We start from the raw sequence: 23,265 nt of genomic DNA on the forward strand, positions 1-23,265 counted from the left end.
AAATTAAAAAAAAAAAAAAAAAAAAAATTTCAATTTCTAAGATAAATCGTTAAATAACATTTTATTAGGCAAGCCATTAGTGTGATGAGATGCTATGCATGGCCGTTGCTGTATCGTTGTTAACGGTCAGTAGTAGTCAACAGTATCTGCGAAATCGCAAAATGGACGCAAAAAAAGTCATATCCCTTGGGATTTTTATGTCGTCCATTGCGGTAGAAAGAGAGCGAAAGAAAGAGAGAAAGAATTGATCATTCATTATTGTTGTTGCTGTAAATGTGGTAAGAAGCACAAAAGGAACGAATGTAGTATAAGATCGATTTGGCTTAAAGACGGACGTGTTTAAAAATTTAATGAAGCTTTTATTGTGTTTGCGTGTTTGTTGTGCGAGTAATGTAAGATTTTATTTATTTTGTTTCAATTGTTTTTTTTTTTTTTGTTTTGTTTCCTAATAAAAGTTTGTACGCATGTGTTGGAATTGGTGTTGGAACTAAGCAATAATTACAAATATCTCTTTTGAAACATAAAGTTGACAAGCATTTTAACGTTTTAACAATGAAGAGGACGTAAAAATGCCACAGCTAGAAATTGTTTACTGCGTAGATGTGTTGTTTTTGTGCGTGTATAGAGAGTCAAGCACACACACACACACACACACACGTACATGAAATTTTTCTTATAGCAGTTGTAACAGTATATTAGCTTACCGGCCAGAGTTTATGTTGGCTTGCAAAGTATAAAGAAAAGAGTCTTAATTGCATAAAGCGTGACCAAAATTGCTAAAGAGAAACAGACAGTTTCTCAAAAAAACAGCCACACCAACAACACCAACAATGGTATCATAAGCTACGATGTAGTCTTTATTTCTGTTTCTTTTTCTTTCCTATTTTTGTTTTTTTGTTTTATTTCCATTTGATTTAAACTTTTTCTTATCTCGGTTGCCTTGGTGGCTTTTTTCGCTTTTAGAAAACACATTATTCAACACTTTTGTACGACAGTACGACAAGTGTTAGTTTAGGTTATTTAGCGGTGGTGTCTGTCTATAAGCGAGCAAGTGTTTTGTGCATGGATGCCTGAGATTATGTACACGATCATAAATACTCTAATTAAAAGCATATAAAAATTTAAACATTTTAAAGATTTTTAATTACAGATAAACTTTGGTTGATACACCATAAATGTGTATGGATACAGTGGCTTTGTTGTCACACACTAACGCCGACAATAAAAAGGAAAAAGAAATTAAATGGGGATACATAACGTAGCGCCATAGTCCCTCGTGATGTAGCGCTCATGAGTTTTTCATTGATATCGAAAACTATTTAAAATCGTGATATCGTTTATCTCTCTTGTGCTGTTTGTTGTCACCTTACGTTTATCGCACTGCGGTCTCTCCGTACGAAATTTGATGTCCATTTATTTATTTTTTTTTTTTTTTAATAACTAATTAGATTAATTGATATGGTATTAACATGAAGAGATAATGAGAAAAGCAAAAAAAAAAAAAAAAACTGAATAAACGCTATAATGCAACAAATTGGAGAATGATAGTAGCAGCAACAACAAACAAGTCTTACTAGTTTGTCAATACTTGCAATATCGGCTGCCATATCACTTTTCTCACGCAACTATGTAGGCATAAACACATATCCAAATACAAATATCTGAAATAACTGTCAAAAGTCTTTAAAGACTTTTATGCCAAATTTTAAGACATAACAGATGACGGACGATAACGATGTAAGGTAAATGAGCTTTAGGGGCGCATCTTGGATCCCCCTCACTTCAGAAATTTTTTCTCTTAGAATACTTGTCCGCAATTGGAAATGGAGATCTTTTGTAAGGTAAGGTTGTAAGGTAGACACAACCACAGACTACGCTCTGCACGTAGCAAGAAACTTTACAATAGGGAAAATTTTAGAAATGCATAACAGGCACGCAGGCTTATATATATATGTATATATATGTTATACTAAATCGACATGCAATGCTTCGGGAATTTCTATTTTATTTCGTTGCTGTTTCTTTGGTCTTGTAAGCACTTTATCGTCTTCAGGACTTTTGCCTAAAATCTAGCCTTCGAGCGAAAACCTTCAACTATGTCTCTGGTAAACTCATTATTCAATCGTAGAATATCTTCTGGGATTTCAAGGCGAATGATTGAGACACGTGAACTTCATCGACGTCTTTTAAAATTAGGTTTTCGTCATTAAGAAAGTTCCGTTAAGGACGAAGTTGGACTCAAGGACTCAGGACGCATTAAACTTCCCCACTTTTTATCGAATCATAAAGGACTACGGCTACTAATGCATGTGCGCTTTTCCATGTTCTATTGTATGGCTTGATAAACATACAGCTAACCGAGGCACCCTCCGCAACTCTACAGCCGTAAAAATGATATGAACTTTTCTAACACTTTCCCATGTATTTACTGAAAATTTAAATGAACCAATCTGCGTGAATATATCTTATAAAAGTAACTTACTTTGATAATAAGAAATAACTTTTTCTTTTAATCATTACTTCAAAACTTTCTATTCAGAGTTTAAAAATTTAATGAATATGTTAAGATTACAATTAAAATAACTCAGTAAAATAAATCAGTAATCTCTGCTGTAGGCATGGAAGAAACGAGGTAAAGGTAAAGTAGACTCATTCTTAAGGGGTAGTGTCTCGGTGAATTTCTCAGCAAATCGTTTGTTTTTATGGGTTCAACAGATGCTTTCAATGTTCGAGAATATATTGAAAGACATTCATTGCCTGCAAAATAATTTTTCCTTGAAATTTTAGACTCTTTAAAGTTGAGTCTAACTACCTACTATGAATATCTTCTTGAAAGTCATAGCCCATTTGCTTACCTGGCTAAAGCTATTAAGCTAAAAAGTCTTTATGTTCATTTCAAGGCATTTCCGAAAAGATATGTTACCGTAGCTCGGTCAAGGTGATCGATTAGCGGAAATAGGGATAGAAAGTGTCTAGTGCTTCTGTCAACGAACAACAAACTTGGGAAACAATTTTTCATTTTGATTGTGAAATCTTTTATGTATTTTCTTGCAATTTTTTTATTATTTCGTAAAGCGTAAAATGTGCTCTGTCTACGAACGATGAGAAGTATTTGAACTTGGAAGGGCAGTTTCATAGTACCCCAATAAAAGAGTAATCGAGAAAGAAATTTAAAAAAAAAATTAAAGCATTCGTGTATCGCATCCCTTTCGACTCGACAGACAAACAGGCAACAGATCTCGACAAAGCACTGAATGTCCGTGGATTCAAATCTCAATCGCAGTAGAGTTTTCAACAAGGCCGATAGCCTTAGACGGCATTCTTAGAATTTATTTCTCACAACAGTCTCTAGACACTGATGTAGAATATCCTCGATAAGTGCCACTAAACACTTTTTATGAATAGAAAAGCGTTCCGTTCATTCAAACACTTACCGCAAGCAAAATTTTCGCAAAAATTTCGATATCATTCACTAGATATGCGAGTATAGATGGAATGATTCTGTCATTTTTTTGGCAATTCAAATTTGGACAACTTAGACTGCGTGCCACAGATCCTTTTGTGCAAGAGATGTCTCCAACTAATGGCTGCGGTGCTGCCATCTCTTAAAATTTTCCAAAATAATTTTTTTTTAATACCTAAACGTAGAACCAATAACCTCCCTGAATTTTATTAGCCTGCTATGTTCCTCTTCCATCTAAAAGAAAGAAATTGTCAAGAAGACATCTTTCTTAAGCTTTTGCTCCTTAAGGTGTTTATGAGTACAAAGAACTGAAATTGAAAAAAAGGTAATTTTTTGCTTTAGAAACCGTAAGAGTTAGACAAAATTTCGTCTGTTTTTATTATGCTGTGACATAGGGAATTTATAGTACTACTACTAGATAGTGTAAGCAATTTAATGTGAACAAAATATTCGCTACATTCTTGTATGGATTTCTTTAAGTCAATGTTTGCTCTCAGCAAAGAAAGGAATATAACTTTGACATCAATGCCATTATAATGAAATGCAAAACAAAAGACTTAAGAAAAAAACTTGCTGGGTTTTAGAAGGAAAACAAGCAAATTTTTTCTCTTAAATTATTTTTGTGTTGTCGTTGCTAATAACACATGTAAATAAATAAAATTAATTATTTAATTACATTTATTTGCTATTAAGTTTTATTATATTTTTATTAATTAATTTTTTAATTTTATTTTCTTTTTAACTTTTATTGATTATTTTTATTGATTAACTGTAAACGAATGTGTAAATAAATTTAAATCAAAAATTCATTATAAAAAAGCAATCAGCAAAACCGGAACAATTGATTTGCTACCAAAGCTAAACGCTTGAATACATGAACGACTTTTGTCATCACGCTCTCGATAGGCGATTGAGTGTCTGTGTATTAGAAACACATACAAAATTAAAAAAAAAAAAAAAATTAGTAAAACACATATATATATATACATATATATATATATACATTTACCTGCAGTTTCCTTATACACGCGCATATGCATTAAAGCAAAGACATATTTTTCTTTTAGTAAAATTACCGAAAAACAGATGAAAATGTTAATGATATTGTGGTTTATAACGTTGAAGATTGAGCACATTACAGTTGACAGTTGTAAATTATGATATTAATATTATGCTATAAAATAATGGTTAAGACAATAATAATAACAACAAGAGCAACGATCACCACAAAAATTTCTTAAGACTTGAGTTAAACTCGACAAAATAGAATAGATATCATGTTGTAGGCATTGCATGCATTATGTGCAGAGCAGAGAGGAAAACAGTACAATGCCATCACAACGAATGATGAGTGGCTTGTGTTGATCATAATAAATAACGGGCATGACTTGAATGAAAATATCTTATGTGCGCGCATAAAACAAAAGCAAAACCGGTATAATTACACAAAAATAAGAAGACGTTATAGAAGAGGAAAGAGCAAAATAGCGAGAAAGAGAGAGAGAGAGAGAGATAGAGCGAACATATAAAAAAAAAAAAACAAATTAAAATAAAAATAAAAAAAAAAGTCTTTTAAGCGAGCAATGCTTTAGTTTTTATTAATACATCCATAGACATGAATCACAAACAATGCATACAAAGCATTAGAAATTGTGGATTGCGGTTTAATGAAAAGTCATCACAAACAAAATGTTGTTATTCGTTGCTCTCTCGCTGCAAACTTGTTGTTGAGTAACTTGATTGAAATTAAATGTCTCCTCCGTGGTGCCAATGCCTTCAATTGTTGTTGCCATTGTTGTTATTGGCGGGTATGCTTATGATAATAGTAGTAACGCCGCTGTTCGGAAAATGAAAATCTAGAGCGCACAGCCCCATGGATGAGTGCATGCATACAAAAAACAAACAAAGCAACATTTCATACGCTCGTATAAATATTTACTCGTACACTGTGTTAAGTGTTACACTGACCTGCTCATAGCATCGCTATGCCGAGTGTCCTTATTAAGGAATTCATATATTGGCACATGCAATACTCAAATAATTCCAAGCCAAGTAGCATGTTTTTCTGTTGTGTTGTTAAAATTTCAATTTCTTGCTTACGCCGTTGTTATTATTGTGGTTAATGTTGTTGTTGTTGTTGTTGTCGTGTCGTTTGTTGTTATTGTCGTTCACAGTTACAAAGGAGATAAGTAACATTACAAGTTTTTTGTTGTGCCTTATTTCGTTTCGCATTTGACCAGGCTGTGCTAAAAAAAAAACATTTGCTACATTTTTTGCGTGCCTCAGCGAAGACGGACCAGCAGCAAGCAACAAATGACCAGTTTCCTTGGTTTAAATCTGGATTAAATACCCATAGCCACAGACAGTCACAGTATGTTTACATATTTTATGTGCAATTTTTTTTCTTTTTTGCTGAAATTGAAATGCATTCCACTTATTGTATATTGGCAGCCAACTTCATATAAGGCCAGCTCGTTATGTATAAACACTCTATAATCGAATCATGTTTACTGAGTTGCTCCTTTGATTCGTTGCGTTGCAATGAATTAAGGTGGAATTGAAGAAACCAGAAGAAATGAGGAAATGTGGAATTAATTAACTCCGTTTCAGATTTAAGACACACATCATTAATTGAATCATAGAGATTAAGATTGAAAATGGGCCGACTTTGCCCGCAAGTAAAAGTCATAAGCTAAGGCATACTTGAAGAATCTACGGAAAACGTTTTTATATTTTCCTTAATATCAGGACAATATCGATTTGAGATTTCTTATTAGAATTTATGTAAAAATTAAACACGAAATGGCTTTAATTGGTCTGCCGGCACGCAAGCTGAACGATCTTAAAACATATATCTTAGGTGATGCGTATTCAAAATTCAAACGGACGAGAAACGAACATACTTTTCTTACCACTTTTTTTTTCTTTTTTGTTTTTTTTTTTTTTTTATATTTGGTCGTGCATTGTTTGCTTTCTTGCTTTTCTGCAGGATTGATTTAACTCTGGCTGTGTAGTTGGCAGCCTTAAGTTTTAGCCGTGCACCGATGTGACATTAATGATGAAAATCTTCATTGACGTCAGCCTTCTGCGCTGTATTTTCTACCTCCTTTTGTTTCTTTCTTTCTTTCTTATTTCTTTGCTCTCGTATTTCAGTTGTTCGCCTCTCGGTAATATTGTCCCGCAAGAGCCTTAACGTTTCCATGCAAATGACCATGAAATGCTATTTTGTGGTAATACGCTAAACAAGTTTTATTGTGACATGTACGTGTGTGTATGTGCGTGTTTATATTTTCATAACGTACTTGAACCAGAAAACTCATTTTTGATTTTGATAACGCACAGCAAACTTAACGCTAATAAAAAGCGACATTAAAGTGTTTCGCCTGCTGATGACTTTGACTTTCTTGCAACTTTTTCTCAACTTATTTCTTTATTGAGAATCGAAAAGCAAAAAAGAAAAGAAGAATAATATTGCTCAACGTTTGACATGAGATGAAACTCAAAATATGTTTATAAGCGATGTAAGGCTTTTTTGAGAATTATTCAAGCACAGGTATACTGCCAGGGCAGCTTGAAAAGATGAAAGATCATAAACTCTTGACAGCTTTTCCTTACCCTAGCTTAAGTTTCAAAACCGATTCATTGCTGCATTCGTCTATAATTGTCAATAGTGTAGGAGTAAGAGATCCGTTGCTTTTACGTTATTTGTCTCATAATTAATTTTACTGCCTCAAGAATGTCATCTGGGTGGATGTTAGATATGGACGTGCCCCTTAAAACGACAATTTTCACATATGCATACAAGTAAAGCTGGGTACACTGGATTTGGCGAATGTGTCCTACTCGCCGAAAGACACATATATCATTATTAGTATCTTAATGATTTTTACTTATTATCTCAAAGAATTAAATTTTTGGACTTAGAAAAGGTGGCCGTTAGCAGCTAAGACTATCGGTTCCATTTAAAGCAATAAAAAATTCTAAATCTTTGCGCTGTGTATACCTTTTTGGCGTACTAGGTGTTAAGTTGATCGACTTTGCTTTCGTATAGCGTTGGAACAAGATTAAGATTGACATTAGAGCAGTATGATGATGATGATAGTGTTGTCCACATTTTTCGTTAATGTTCAAGTCAAATTTTTTCTCAGTATATCTTTCAAGGTTCATTCTTTCTTTTGCGTCATCTCTAATTGATGATGCGTGAACTTTTCGTTTACTCATCCTCATGATTCATTGTAGCAAAGCTTGTCAGCCAATCATAGTTAAGATATGGCGGTACAGCTGCGCATTCGCATTGCTAAGTTGATAGCAAAACCAACCGATGACTTTGATCCTCAAAGTATAGTTGGATTCGAAAGGAATAGGACTTGCTACCTCTGATAAAAATATTCGAATTTTATGAAAATGTTTTGTGGAGAAACATAGCAAAGCTACTGAAAGAGTGATGAAAATCAGTTTAGCTCATTCGAGACGTATTGTGTACCGTATTGTGCGCCATGAATTTCTGAGCCAAAGAACGTGCAATGCTGCTGAATTGAAATTACCACTCAGTATGGAGAAAGCAGTCACTGATGTGAGGCTAGATGGAAATAAAAACTATGTTAAAGGTGTGGGAGCATTGGCTTCAATTTAGTCGCTAAAAGGGTTAACCCAATGCGAAGACCATCAGGGATGATCGTGCAGAATTTTGCGTTCTTGCAGGTTATCTTTAAACAAGTGCACTGTCTGTCCCGAAGGGGTTAACTAATCATTAACTATATTCATTTTTTGCTATTTACTTAATCATCATATATTTATATATATAAAATGTAATCGGGTTTTGTACACTTACATGTAATTATAACTAAAATTTTTACTACAATATTTTTTGCTTTTTTTTTTTCTCTCTTTTTTTTATTACACACACACACACACACACACACATACACACACACAGCACACATGCTACCAAACTTAACGACAAACGGACAGTCAAAGATAATTTGTGTGAATTATTTACCAAGTAGAACAATTAACGATGCAACATTTATGCTCGCCACCGTATATGGTGACACAAAGAACATGCCGTTCGTCATGGCATAGCTGCGGCTTATGAATTATCAATTAACAATTTGAACTGAATGCTTTTTAAGGAAAGCTAAAAGACATGAAATTAATGTGTTGGGCAAACGAACATGCGAACAAATGGACAAACCAACAATTGAATGAATGCATGTAGGAAAGAAACAAACACATTTGGCTCCGTGAAATGATAGATACGGTGGCCGAGTTAGAGCCAGAGTCAGAGAGCGACAAACGCGACAATTAGTACAAAGTCAATTGCTGTGTTTGGCTTGAAACAGTTATTGTAACAATGCCGCTAAAATATGTCAATTATTTAAGAATTTAACTGAAAATTCCCCAACACAGACATGATTTAATGTTCAAATACACACACGATCGATATGTATTATAAGAGTATAATTTTACGACTTTTTTTTTTTTTTTTTTTTTGCCTTTTGCCTTTTTTTTGTTCTCAATATCTTTTTCCCTAGTACGACAGAAATCATGTATACACCGCGTTATGTATGACAAGTAGTTTACGGTTGGGGCGCTTAACAAAACAAATCACATCAAATGAAATAGTAATAGAAAGAGAAATAGAAATAGATAAACAAGAAAAAAGAAAAAACTGTACAACAAGAGTAACAAAGCGCAGGGAATAATGTGTTATCTGTTCAGCTTACAGAATAAGTTCGTAAAGTTAAAAAAGTTAGAAAACCTTTGAGGTCCAGCTTCAATAAGTTTGGTCACGTTTTTAACATTTTTACACATGCATTACATTGTCTTGCTGCTTGGTAGAGTAAAACAAAACACACCCGCTATAAGCATTCGCGGCGGCTCCCGCTGTTGTAGTTGATGGTGTACACTGCTATTATTGTTACTATTATTAGTATTTGTTGGGGTTTGGTTTGAGGTGGTGGTGGTGGTAGTGGTGGTGCTTGTTTAAATTAAAGCTACGCTTTTGCTTTATTTTATTATTATTTTTTATTATTTTTTTTTTTTTTACTTTTTATTCTTTTTTTTTTTTTATTATTTCCACAATCATTATATAAATCCAAAGCCAAATGGTCTCAGAGTTATACAAGTCCATTAATTTTCATTGAGTGTTTTTTATGCTTTTGTAACATGGCCGATACCACTACCAGCCAGCCCAACACCATTAATAATAGCTCTAAATAATATTGTATTCAGACCATTTATTTGATTTACTTGCATAGTAAGCCTGTGAGAGTTGAAAATTTCATAATTCTTAAAGATATGTGCGTTATATGAATTCATATATATATACGCAAGCTTACAAACACTTGCATAGATACACACATTGAAAAATCGATCAAGATTATCGGCAAGACAAACGATCATTTTCATTTCATTCGGCTTATATTTATGAATATATGTATGTATGTATGTATGTATGTAAGTAAAATATGCTTCAACTTTGATCTTCACAAGACAAAAATAAAAGAATTGTGGAATTTTTTGTTTAGTTTTGTTTTCCCATTTGTTGGCACATTTGTTTTTATTAAAGGTGCCAAAGAGTGCGGGTTATGAGCCTCAAGTGTTTCTATTCAAAATAACAATAAACGGGTGTGTTCTAAGCTAATCTTGAGAAACCACATTAAAAGCATATTTGAAATTTGAATTTTAAAGCTTACCCCCGGAAGAACTGCGGTATACTAATTTATTAATTCTGTTTGTAACACTCCTCTGCCCTTCACCCTTCCCTATGCCGGTGACAAAGTCTTCAAAATTCAAGATAGACAAGCAATGCTAAGACACAAAGCGTACAAGGAAACCTGAATGGTTTCGCTTATCGTAGAAGGAACAACACTGAACCGAAATGAATGTAACAAACAAAATCTTCAGTGCACAACACGTTCAGCTTAAACATAAGATAATTCTGTAGCAAAATCGTGTCAATTAATTATAAGTGGAAAGGAAAATCTGCACTTTTCATAAAAATAACTAAAGCGTTAGGTATTCAAGATTCACTTCAAGCCGCTTGCAAATTTTTTTTCTGCTTTTGATCTTTAGAGACTTTATTTAAAAAAAGGAAAAACAGCAACTGTTTTCTGTACATGACATGGAGTTCACTTCAGTTATATTTTTGGTAAAATTTTGCCTCTTATCTTAATTTACAACAATTATTGAGAACAACAAGCGGTTTCAAGCCGTTTTAATAATGTCATCTACTTGCAGATAGATTGGCAAAGGAGCTTGAGACTTTTTGTTCAACTAATTTTCGATAACTTATTTTTAAAAATTAAATTAAAATCAATTAAATACAAAAGAAAAAAAAAAAAAAAAAAAAATGTAAACACCTGTCAGAGTGAACGCTTCGGGTCGCTCATTATAAAAATGGGCTTTTTTTTCTCAAATATAATTACAGAGGAATTAGTTTTGAGCTTAAAACGTTTAAACTTCGTTTAGCATTTAATTTAATTCTTGGATAATTTTCGGCTTTATCTTGGTGCAAGTCTTTGCTATTCTAAATATGTGAAGTATACATCATCGCATAATAAAAACTACTTCTCGTCATTCTTCTTCTCATCGTATATGCCTCAATAAGAAGTTGATTAACAGAAATTGGTTCTTCTGAAACCAATAACAGCATCGAGTATCGATCGAGTCGATCTGGTGTCAATTGAGAAGAGGCGCGAAGCTAAAATGGCACCCCTTTTTGGGCTATGCCATTGAAAAGCACTGAAGTCTTGCATCCATGACTTCATTTTTTTCATGTGTTTGTTTATTTATTATTATTATTGTAAATCTAGCCAGAGAATAAATTCTAAGACTAAAGTCTTAGAGCACTAGCATCTAAGGCTTTCGGCTTTAGTAAAAACTCTACCGCACTTGAGAATTGAACCCACGAGCATTGAGTTGTTAGTCGAAACTCCTGGCTACTCGGCCACTCAGGCGGATGAGATTTGTTTATTATATTATTTTGTTTTTCAAAATATACTTTCCTGAATTGAATACATGTATGCACTCTTCCAACGTGCTTTTCGTAATGAGGTGCCATTCTTCAGCGTGTAACTTAGAAAGCAACACTGTCTTTTCAAACGTCTTAAGCCACTTTCGCGGCAAAAGATCTTTCGCTCTTTTTTTATGACCATACGCTCAAGGAAATTCTTCTATACGTTTAACACTGCCATGATCAGGGAAATGTTTAGAAACAGAAACAGAAGGTGGCCGCCTGCGATGCTTGAGAGGTGTGCACCCTGACACCCTGGCAAATGTAATGTTTTTGCTGGTCGCTGGTCGCTTACTGAGGCTGCTGAGACCAATAACAATGGCATAATAATTATAATTAAAATGTAGTCTAACGCAATGAAGATTGAATCCGGCTATACCGGCTTGGTTATTGCGTTCCTGAACTACGTGGCTATGTCATAGATTATCTGGATTAATGGTTCAATATTTTTATATGTGGATGTGCTTTCCTGGCAACTTTAGTTGCTCCGCTATTGTTGTTGTCGTTATTGTTTTCTTTCTCTTGCTCAGTTGATGACACTTCGCATTCATCAGATGGCATATTATTCAAAATTGACTGTAATGCAGCAACGTGAGCAATGCCGGAGAAAATAATAATGTTTTTGTCTATGCTGTCTGCACCCCTACAGTGCGGTCAATCTACTTCATTTTCGAACTACCTACATCTCAATTTTCTCCGGATTGAAAGCACATAGCCAACTGTTATCGCTCGCAACAATGTTGCATTTCTCATTTATAGCTTCTCATTACAATCGATGTAGTCGCCTCTCGCACCGAATTTCGCGGCGAACTTTCTTTCGAGCAGATATGAAATTATACGCTATCCATGAGAACAGATCTTTTCACGAGCAGGCGACTGTTCTCGATTTATGAAGTGCCAATGCACAGGCATGCACCCAAAACGTTACAAGTCGCTTGGTTATCCTTTTAAAGCAATTTTCGCACAGTTTCAATATTTTCCTCAGTTACGATTGGGGGGAAAGTGTTTTAAAGAAAAAAGTTAAAGACACTTCAATAGCAGGACTTTTGATTTTTTATTTTTATTGGCATGTTTTACCCTAATTAAAAAATGATTCTTTCTTTCTCTTTCAGCTTATCTTGCTGAGAAACTATAGAGATATTCCTATGGTTTTACACAAAGGTAAGGCATTACTCGAAAGTTTATATTAAGTAAATGAGAAAAAAAAAAAAAGAAGATGAATAGCTTAGTAAGTAAATAAGTGTTTAATGTGTTTAAACAGCGCGTTTAAATATTTTTCCAAATACTACTTAAAAATATTAATTTGTTAATTAAATTTTCAAAAGTTTTTTCCTCACTCTGAGATGCCCAAGACAGTAAAAAAGACATTATCACGCTATAGCACTCAATTAAGGAATGATATGAAAACGTAATTTATTAAAACAGTCTCATAAGTCACAATATAAACGCACGCACTCAATCCAGCCGGACAGTTAACGTATTATAGATATGTGGACAACAGCAAGTCAGCGAGTCAAGCATGAGCGTCAATCAAGTTAACAGTTTAAAGTAATTAGTGGAAATGTGTACCGTAGAAAAAAGAAATTTGATCTTTTATTTATGGCACTTTTCGTAAACCGGAAATTGGACGCACAACACAAGCGATTTCATAAACACATCGAAAACTGAACATTAATAAATAGTAAAGGAAAATTAATATATATTACAATGTTACAAATTTTAATTGCTCGATTTTACAATCACTAGGCGGGCAATAAAAAAGTATGCAAGAATGTGCGGGAATGTACACTGGAAAGAAACGCGCTCTAAGTTGCTTCTGAACTTTCTGAGTCTAACGACTGGAAATGGAAGGAATACTTTACTTTTCAGATAAATTCAAAGGCGCTCTCTAATCGGCCCAATCTGTTCATACACAAACAAAACACTAGATGTTCGAATACGAGATGTGATTGTTTCTGCGACTTTCATTTCGGATGCATGCGTTCGTTAGGTTGAATCGAATGGCACTAAAAAAAATTGGAAATCTTTTCAACATAAAATTGATTTATTTGAAATTTATAACAATGCCTTTGTTTTTTTATTGTTCTTTTTTTGTTTTTTTTTGTTTTTTTTTTGTTTTATTTGCTTTTTTTAAGTGTACATTTCGTTACAGTTTACCATGTAACTATGGCACGTGATTGTGATGTTTAGACTTAGACTCAATTAACCATTAACAAATGCACTTTACCAGCTTGCGATATTATCAAACAATTTTATCTAAACTCTAATGGTTGATTGGTTGCTGTGTTGCTCTCGTTGCTGTTGTTCTTGTTGTTGTTGTTGTTGTTGTTGTTGTTGGTGATGGTGGTGGTGGTAGTGCTGGTACTTGGTGATATAATCACTAGAAGGCAGTTTTCCGCTATAGCATAACTGACTTTGCAATGCGCGTGTATACGTTAAGAAAAAATTTTCAAACATATTGTCGTCAAACTACCGCACAAACCAAATAGTAAACATTAAAATCCAAAACGTTAAATAGCTTAACAAAAACAAAACAAAAGCTAAACGAAACAAAAAAAAAAAAAACTTCAAATTGTCTTCAAGTAATAACAAAAGAGAGAGAGAGAGAGAGACAGGGAGAGAGAAAAAATGCCTTTTGCACCGTGTCAAAAAGTGGTCAATTGTTTGTAATTATTATAATTGCTTAATTATTGGTTAACAATAGTGCAGAAAAGAAGAAAAAAAAAAAACAATGTCGGATAGCACAATACAGCGTAAAATGCTTAAAAAAAGATACATAAACCTCTACATTAACTGACATTTTAAAGCCTCTGGTAAGATATTACAGACATACATAGACTTGAACAAAAAAAATTATGAGGCTCTTGTAACGCAATAAAGCGCGTAATTTTTTCCTTATGTTTCATGGTTTTTTATTATAATTTTTTTATTTTATTTTTTAATGTTTCTCTTTTTGGATTTTTTCTTCTTTTCCGTAGCTCTACATCGCTCTGTAACTAAGTTGTGTTAATTATGAGCACTACAGTTGCAAGTTTACGCTTTACGCTATGCTTGATTACTTTTGCAACGTTTGTACATAAAGCAAAACTGTAACAAAAACCTACAAGTGTGTTTAGTTGGTTTTTTTTTTTTATTGAAAAAAATAAAAAAATAAATGAAAAAATAGTAGGTTATGAATATTTTTTCTTTTTTTTTTTTTTTTTTTTGTATTATTATTAAAATACGAAAAATATGAAAAGTAGGTCGAATCTTGTTTAAGGGTAAAGCTGAATAAGCTATTAAAAAAAATTAACATGAAACAAAAAACAAAAAAACCGAAGTAAAAAAATTGAAATCTTGTTTTAGACATAACCTGCGTATATAGGTTAGTAAGTGTTATAGGTAGACGACCGAGCCATAGGACCAGCGAAAAGAGTCAAATCTACCAAAGACGAGGAAAAATTAAATCCTACTTGACTTAAACCTTTAGCCATTCATTCCTTTCTTTTTTGTTTTCGTTTTCACTCTTGCAAAGGATTAAAGTCAATCGAAACAAATGCATCCTTGTAGGGCTTACCTTCAATATAAGAATAATTAAGTTAAAGCAAGTGAAAAGACTATTGTCGGTCGCCAGTACAACAAAATTGGCTACGCTACCCTTTATTTATTCATGAAACGAGTTTTGAAAATAAGACGTTATATGGGAAGTTTTAGTCCTGAAATTTACTTCCTTGGTCTAAATAAATTATATTAATGTCAAGTAAAAACATTATATATTCTACACCAATTCACTTAATACAAATGCTCATATAAAACATATTTTCATCACAGGGTAAGTGGCCGAAAAAATGGTCCGATCCGTAGTATTTTTGCACCAAGACAAATCGATGTACTAGAGAGAGAGGCAGGCAGACAGACAGACAAGTTTAGATCGATGCAAAAAGTGAATCTATAACGATCAGTACAGTAAAGTTGCCTTCATCTCAATTGTGGCGGATGGTGCTAGTTCTGAGTAAAAGGAATTTCAACAAAGTGAAAAACAAGATAAAATCTTTGACGTTTAAAAGTAAAGTTCTAAGCAATAACAAATCCATTCTATACAAAATGTAAGAAAAACTTATGAGAAAGAAGCGCAAGGACCGAAAGTGTCGGCATTTGCTTGGCATAGTGGCTAGCTGTCATGACTATGTCCACGCAATGTCTTGAACACGAAAGAAAAGGGAAAAGGCAGAAGAATCTAAGGAAAAATAAGTCGATCACATGAGATCGGCAAAGGAGACGAAAGAAAGTTGGTTTTTAGTCGACTTATGTCTAATCATCGTCTATGCAACATTAAAAAAAACGCTAAAGTAAACATTAAGATAAAAATAACTTATTGGAGATATAGGAACAAAATATATACGAAATTTTCATTTACTAGACTATAAAGATGAAAACTCAGGGAAACACAATAAGATAAAGTAGTTGGAACAACAGAAAAATCAACAAAAATTAGTTTTTTTTCCAGTTAGAAATATAACAAACAAAAATCGGAACAGTCGTGCATTTTGATCCGCCGAGAAGACTTTTGAAAACCGTTGTATTGATTCAACAACGGGTCTAATCAAAAAAGGGAGCACTTAAGCAAAGCTTGCATGATGCTGGACGATCCTTTAAGAACGGCAGCAACTGGCGCTCCAAATGCAAATATAAAAACTTTGCTAATTTGGAAGCGACTGCCATTTTAAATTCATTATTATTCTTATTGTGATAAGGAATTTGGGACCGATGGTGAAATACATTGTCAGTATTGATTCATCGATTAGCTGAAGCCGTCGTCACTTTGGCATTGTTATCATTGGAACATGCTGAACTTTTATATCTGCCTTTATTCTATTCGACACCCAAACGCCTGTTGGAAGGCTCAAGTCGACACATGTCCACAGCGAGAATGCAAAATGAGGATCACAAATCCGAGGAACAAGTCCATAAAGATCGTTAATTGGTAATCAAGTATTCGGCAGAATAATCTACATAGTATTATGCCATCCCGACATTGTTTCACACTCACACTTTAATGAACATAACACGAAATTTATTTTTATATGTTTTTATGAATTCAAAAATTGTTTTTATTATTATTGCAATTAGTTTAGCTAGGGAAATAAATTCCAAAACTAAAATCTTAAGGCAATCGAATCAATTGAAAAGTCTGTAGTGAAAAAAAATTGCGCCTGAGCTTTTAGTCGAGGTCATTTGCCCGCTCGGCCACTCAGACGGATAAGGAGAAAATATTTTCTTATTATGATAAAGTTGTGTCATTTTTGTACTGGTTTTGCTAAGGCAAGAAAGGCAATGGCAAAGGAAAGGCAAATGGAAAGGTAACTGAGGTGCATGAAGGAGGATGAACCATAGACTAGGAGTAATGCTGGACAGACGTGTTACAGAGAGAATTCAATAACGACGAATGTTCCTTTAGTTTTTGTTGTTTTTTTTTTTTTCTATTGTATTTAATTTAACTCGTGATGTGAGTTGAGCTAGGCGGGGTCACAAGCCCTTACAAACTTTATTACACTTTCGTTTAGAGGAAACAAAACTTTTTGCTAATTTTGCTTAGGCTTCGCAACAATTGGAAAAAGACTTAAATGAAAATGAAGACATATATGTATGCAAAAGTAAACTGGGCCACGATGAGTGTATAGCAGCGTGCATCAAGCATAGAGACGCGAGATGTTTGCTTGCTTTTACTTCAAAAATTCTATTTTATCTTCCTTGATGTGCTTTATCAAATCTTGTGCTTAATATCCTTAGATATAAATTTCAACTGTACAATTATACAATATATTTATTAAAAAAAAAAAAAAAAAAAAAAAAAAGATAAGGTTTCCTTTGTGCACATTATGCAAACATCAGTGCTGATGTTGGATGAAAAGCAAAAGAGAAAATTTTTTTAATGAAAAAGAAAAACTAAAAGCGAACGCACACGTTTACATGTACATATATATATATATATGAACAATGTAATAGCGGCAGCAACAACAACAAAACATGATCACCACCATGTAAAATGTCAAATATTGCCAATAGATTAAACACCAAATTAATGACATTTAAATGGCATTTTAACATGTCAGCAGGAATGTGACATTAATCGCCTTTTTTGTTGTACACATTTAGGATCAGCATATACACACACGCTGTGTGATCATTTATAATATAAAACTCCTTATAAATACAAATGCAGTAAGCAATGATACCGTTTTCATATATATTTTTTCAGAATTATTTTTTCCTCTTTTTCTTTTTTATTTCTTTTATTTATTTATTTTTCTTTTTTTTTTTGCTGTTTTGTTTTTTTTTTTTTTCTCTTTTTGCTTTTAGTATCTTTATCACTGAAATCGATTGAGTGGAGCAAAGTTAAGAGTTGGCAGAGTAGTGCGGTTGTCCGTTTGGTTAGTTAGTTGTTGGTTATTTGCTTTGGTTAGCTTACAGCATATATACATATATCTTAGTCTTTAAACCAGAAATATATCGGCGAAGCAAACAAATGCACTGGATTCTGTTTTTCAAGTCTTTTCCTTCTAATATACGAAAATGATTAAAATCAATATATATAATTTTTATAGTAAAAAAAAGCAATGAATGCTATAAATCATTTAAACGAGATTTAGAGGGAGAAGAAAAATGCATACATATACACACACACACACGCACACACAAATAACACCAAATACATATATATGTATATAGAAAAATTAATGTTGAATCTGGTAAAGTCTATAAAAAAAAATAAAAAAAAATAAAAAAAACAACAACAAAAAAAGAATATATGGAATAAAATTTGTCGCGTAGCAATTGCTCAATTGCCAGCCAAGCTAAAGCCTAACGAGAAGCATACGCACTTAAATACCGAATGGCGCTGCCAAGTCTCAAACGTTTAAAGCAGCAAGCAACCCACATGGCTTCTATATGTACATACCTACACACACGTACACCCATATACATGTAACAACACTTACATTATATACCTGTGCTTGCCCCTTCTTCGTCGTCTTTCTCATCTTCTCACACTCCCCTCCTTCTGCGCTTTTTTTCCAAATATTATTATTATTATTATTATTATTATTATTTTCAAACAAACATGTGAACGCATATAGACATCCAGTCATTTATTGACCATATGCTCGTGTTCAGAAAAATGATAACAATTTTTTCTGTTTTTTTCTGTCTTCTGTATTCTATTTATAAGATTATTCATTGTAAGTTACATAGGAAAGACAACAACAAAATAGTTGGCAACGCAATACAGTGTCTTGCATTGATTATTGATGACAACTGTCAGTTGCGGACGCTGCATATTAATGGTTGGCCACAAAAGCCTGACTTGTATATACATGTATATATAAATATGTATATATATATAAATATATATTGTCTGGCCCGTTTTGGCCTATTGCCTGCATTTGGTTAAACACCCAACACGCCCACCGTTCCTTTCTTAATACGTATGACTTCTGCTTTTAGCCATTCGAATGTCAACCAATACATAATGCGTGTACACATATTGATATAATATGTACGATGCCTATAAACTGCGAGCCATATAAACTTCAGTTCAATGCTCTAAATAATCTCTGCTTAGGATAAAATATTTATTTCTTCTTGTGTGCTAACGTGCATATCTTAAGATTTTGAGGTTTGGTACGTTATAGATGTGTGCGTTTTCTAAATGATTGCTTTAAATGATTGTGGTTGCTGTAAGCTACTCCCAAATTCTTGAGTTTTTTTTTTTTTTTTTAAATTAAAAAAAAGAAAGAAAAGATATTACTTATAAATAATGTATAAGACTAGTTGATTATGCGGGCTCTCTTAAGCTAAGATTTTGGTCAAACCCGTCTCATTGATATTTTAATTATTGATGCTGCGAGTTTAGCTAAGAAATATACTCGTACGATTTGTTGCTTGCTTGTTGATGTCGAGTCCCAGACCTAATTTTTTCTTGAGAGAATAGAAGGAATTTTCAATCTTTTCGATTTATCTATAATAGAAGCTTTTCGCGTTTACAGCTTAAACATTTTATATAAAAGACAATTGAAAGTAATCCGAAGACTCCCAAAGAGCCTTTCTGCGCGTATGCCAGATAAAAGCTGGCACGGTTATGTTGCCTTTAAATCCTTTCGCAAGTCTTTTCGTTTTTTTCTTCTTTCTATCGAGGAGTTTGAAAGGCGAAGAGGCTGAAATTGATTGAAAATTTTTGCATAAATACCGTAATTATGAATGCATAAACAACATTATATCGGAATGCTATTCTCGGATAATGTTTTTACACCCATCGATTTATCAAAACGTTTGCAGCACCTAGCAGGAAGCCTCAGAGGACCATGAAGCATATATACTCGCGATTAGCGTCAAACCCTAAACCGTTTCTCTGTCTGTGCTGTATGCAAAGTGCACGCAAATTGGTATTAACATTGATTCGAATCGGTCGAAGGAAGCAGCCACAGTAGAGCATAACCTGAGTTAATTTTGGTTAGTTGGCCATTATTTATGAACCAACCCATCCGCCTGAGTAGCCGAAGGCGAGGAATCTCGACTAGCAAGTCAATGGTCGTGGGTTCGAATCTCAAGTGCGGTAGAGTTTTTAATAAAAGCCGATAGATAGCCTTAGATGCTAGTGCTTTTAAGAGTTTAGTCTTAGAATTTATTTCTCTGGCGAAATTAGTAATAATAATAATAATAATAATATGAACCAAAAACGAACACAACGACAAAAATTTGCATTTATAGTCTATGGATGATTTTGCATCACCTCAAAGTGTCAAAGTGGGAAAAATCGGCCCAGCGTATTCGATATTATAAAATATTGAAGTTTCTCTCTTTTATCGAAATCTTTTCAGCACATAGAAAAAAGCTATAGCGACCGTGGAATTTCCACCCTTCGCGGGCGAATATAATTCTTTTACTTGTTCATTTTGTGTACCCAACGCAATTGAAGGCCTCTTCCCACTGTACTCGCGGCGGGAGGATAGCTTACATTGAACGATGAAATAAATGAAATAAATGCTTTCGATTTCCTATATGTAACACTGAAGATACTTGCTAAAGAGAACTTAACTTAGCGAACTTATATTAAGTTCGCGTAGATTATAGATGAACGTGAGAACACTTTAAAACTTTTATTTGACTTAATATGACTTCATTTCAATAGTAATTTAAACATTTATCTACGTACTCTTCACACAAAGCCATGTTGTCTTGAAATTTTTACTAATTGACAGTGTATTCGTGAAAGTTTATAAAAACTTGAATAGAAAAAGAAAAAAAGAGGAAAAATAAAGAAAACAAATTTATGTTGTTAGTAATGCTTTGCCCTATAAACGTATAATTTAATAACATTTGATTTAAAAATTTTGTTTACTTTGTTACTTAAAGATCTTTTTAAAGATTAGTTTTCTCACCATTTGATTTTATCGTTGGTAACAATCTCAATAAATCAAACATTAATTACAGTTACTTTAATAACGGCATTAAAAATCAACACATTGCATCATGTACTATACTGGAAATAGTAATGTATGTCTATGTGTGTGTTGCATATATTTGTTTTTCTTTTTCTTTTCTTTCTTCATTACTTTGCATACTAATTAATTTAATTAAAATAAAGAGCGAAAAAAAAAAAATAAATAAATAAATAAAAATTACATATAATTTAAAACAATATGTAGAAAAAAAAAATTCATTATATTAATAAATTTCTCCCATAAAATATGCATAAAGTTAAGGAATGTTCACAGGAGGGTTAGGTAGGTAGCAAATAACTCATGATTGATTATGGAAACCTTAGAGAAAAATTTTAATTAATAGCTAAATACTAAGTGAAGTAGACGGAGTAAATCATACTAGGCCGGCTAATTCGTTTGTAAAACGAATAGTGTAGGAAAGTAGGAAAACTCACACACATAACCTAAATCCCAGACATCCATTAGCTAAGTATAATTTTTGTTTTTTCCTTTTGTTTATTAAAGCGCCAGTGGGATAGTTCCAGTAGAGATTAATTAAAGTCGACAAAAGTCGCTGACGCTCCGGGGAATTTACAGAGGAAAGTTTAAGGGAAATAGGGAATAGAAACTTTAGAATTCTGGTTTACTTTGAAATCATGTAAGCTTACAGTTAAGTTTCTTCCTTTTCTCGGTTTCTTGCGGTGTCAGCGGGTCAGCGGGTCAGCAACAAAAATGGGATTAATTTTAAAGCGAGGCTTCAAACTTAATTTGACAAAACTTGCAGCTGCCGAAAACTTTTCAATTTTAAGCAAGAACAGCGCAACATGTAGAAGTATGTGTAAATATGGTATAGTGATGGAATTTATTCGCAAGATTTCGTCTACAACAAGTGCCACAAAATCGCTCATAATAATAATTACGAAGATAAGGGCTTTCGCATAGCAGAGTAGACAAGAGACGAAGCGAGTGAAGACTCAGTCGATGGAGACATAACCACTTGCGCCCACTAGGTTCCAATCGTTGCCGATCTCTTTCTCTTTCTACACTTGCTTACACACTAACTAGGCTACTGCCGCGCTTCCTATCTCCTTCCCTCTTTCCTGTTCTTCCTAGCCCTCACCCGCCCTCATTTAGAACACATCCCCTTAATCATTAGTCACATTAAGCAAAAAGTGTAATAATAATAATGATTAAGTGCTGATCGACAATCACATCAGGTGAGGAAGCTCTGCCCTTCAGTAATGTACTGAATTTTTCACTTCAGCAGTCTTGGCAGTCATTAAGGGGCACTTGCTTTGCTTTGGAACTTCCTCACAGCAATTGAGCCCAAAGTTCTTGAAAATTTACCACTATCAAGTGTCAAGTGCTAAGTGGCTTCTTAATATGCTTACTCGCCGAGATACTTTCAATCGATAACTTTTAGGCTACGAAGACTATTATCTCTCATCATTAGTTTATGACGTCGTTGGCAATCAATTATTTAGAAGTCAAGTAGCAGTGTTTTCTTAACCTGAAAATTTTTCGAATGCGAACCCTACTTTCACAACATAACTGCTCTTCTGACATAGAAAAAACGTATGTCTTTCTCTGTTCGAAAGTATTTTTAATGAAAAAAAGTTTACATCAAATCATAAATCATTTCTTCTTACGCATGTTTACCTAATTAATGTTCGTAAAGTAAGATGTATTACATTAAAAATTCGTCTTAAACTGTCTTTATTCTGTGTATATATATATATATATATATTTTTTTTTTTGCAGATAATGTCAACTCTAAGAATTTTCTATTAATAATTAATAAGATATGACAAAGTCAGACTAAATATCAAAAACCAGTTAAGTGTTACTAAAGAAGTTTAAATCGTATGTGCAGAGGATAGACATTTGTATGTGTATGTGTATATATGTTTATGTGTATTGTGTTTATGTTAGTGTTTGTTGATTCGCATAAACTTGGTTACATAAAAGTGCATTTTAATTAGACATAAATACGACATAACAAACACATGTTAGAGGAAATTAGAAAAAACAAGAATTTCATATAAGAAGTACGAGAAGTGTTAGTATTTCACACAATTAACTAAAATCACATATTGGACAACATGGTGATGGCGATGATGTTAATGACGGCAATGATGATGATGTTAACAAACACCAGTGTTAAAAAATGCTTGCAAATGCGTATATAAGCATATGTAATACGCTCAGCCAATGTTCTTAAAGTAATTTAATGTTTGCTTTAAAACTGAGCAAGAAACGCATACTATTAACTCTGTAGTTAATGTAAGCCTGTCATCAATACCCAATAGAGAGGCAGACAGACAGAC

The 23,265-nt window shown here is 33.3% G+C and overlaps 1 protein-coding gene across 3 annotated transcripts in view; it reads left to right on the forward strand.

Moving 5' to 3' along the window:
• The window catches only part of LOC119639106 (putative uncharacterized protein DDB_G0282133), a 149,502-nt gene that overhangs the window by 34,853 nt on the left and 91,384 nt on the right, over nucleotides 1-23,265 (forward strand). For 2 of the 3 annotated variants that reach the window (XM_038036311.1, XM_038036310.1), the window contains one exon: nucleotides 12,593-12,641. The gene's annotated coding sequence lies outside the window, so the exon portion shown is untranslated. Of the gene's footprint in view, nucleotides 1-12,592; nucleotides 12,642-23,265 lie in introns of those variants that run through there. The other variant, XM_038036313.1, reaches the window with a different exon arrangement.

The sequence above is a fragment of the Glossina fuscipes genome, unplaced genomic scaffold, assembly GCF_014805625.2.
Source record: "Glossina fuscipes isolate IAEA_lab_2018 unplaced genomic scaffold, Yale_Gfus_2 112, whole genome shotgun sequence".
In the NCBI taxonomy this organism is placed as follows: Eukaryota; Metazoa; Arthropoda; class Insecta; order Diptera; family Glossinidae; genus Glossina; species Glossina fuscipes.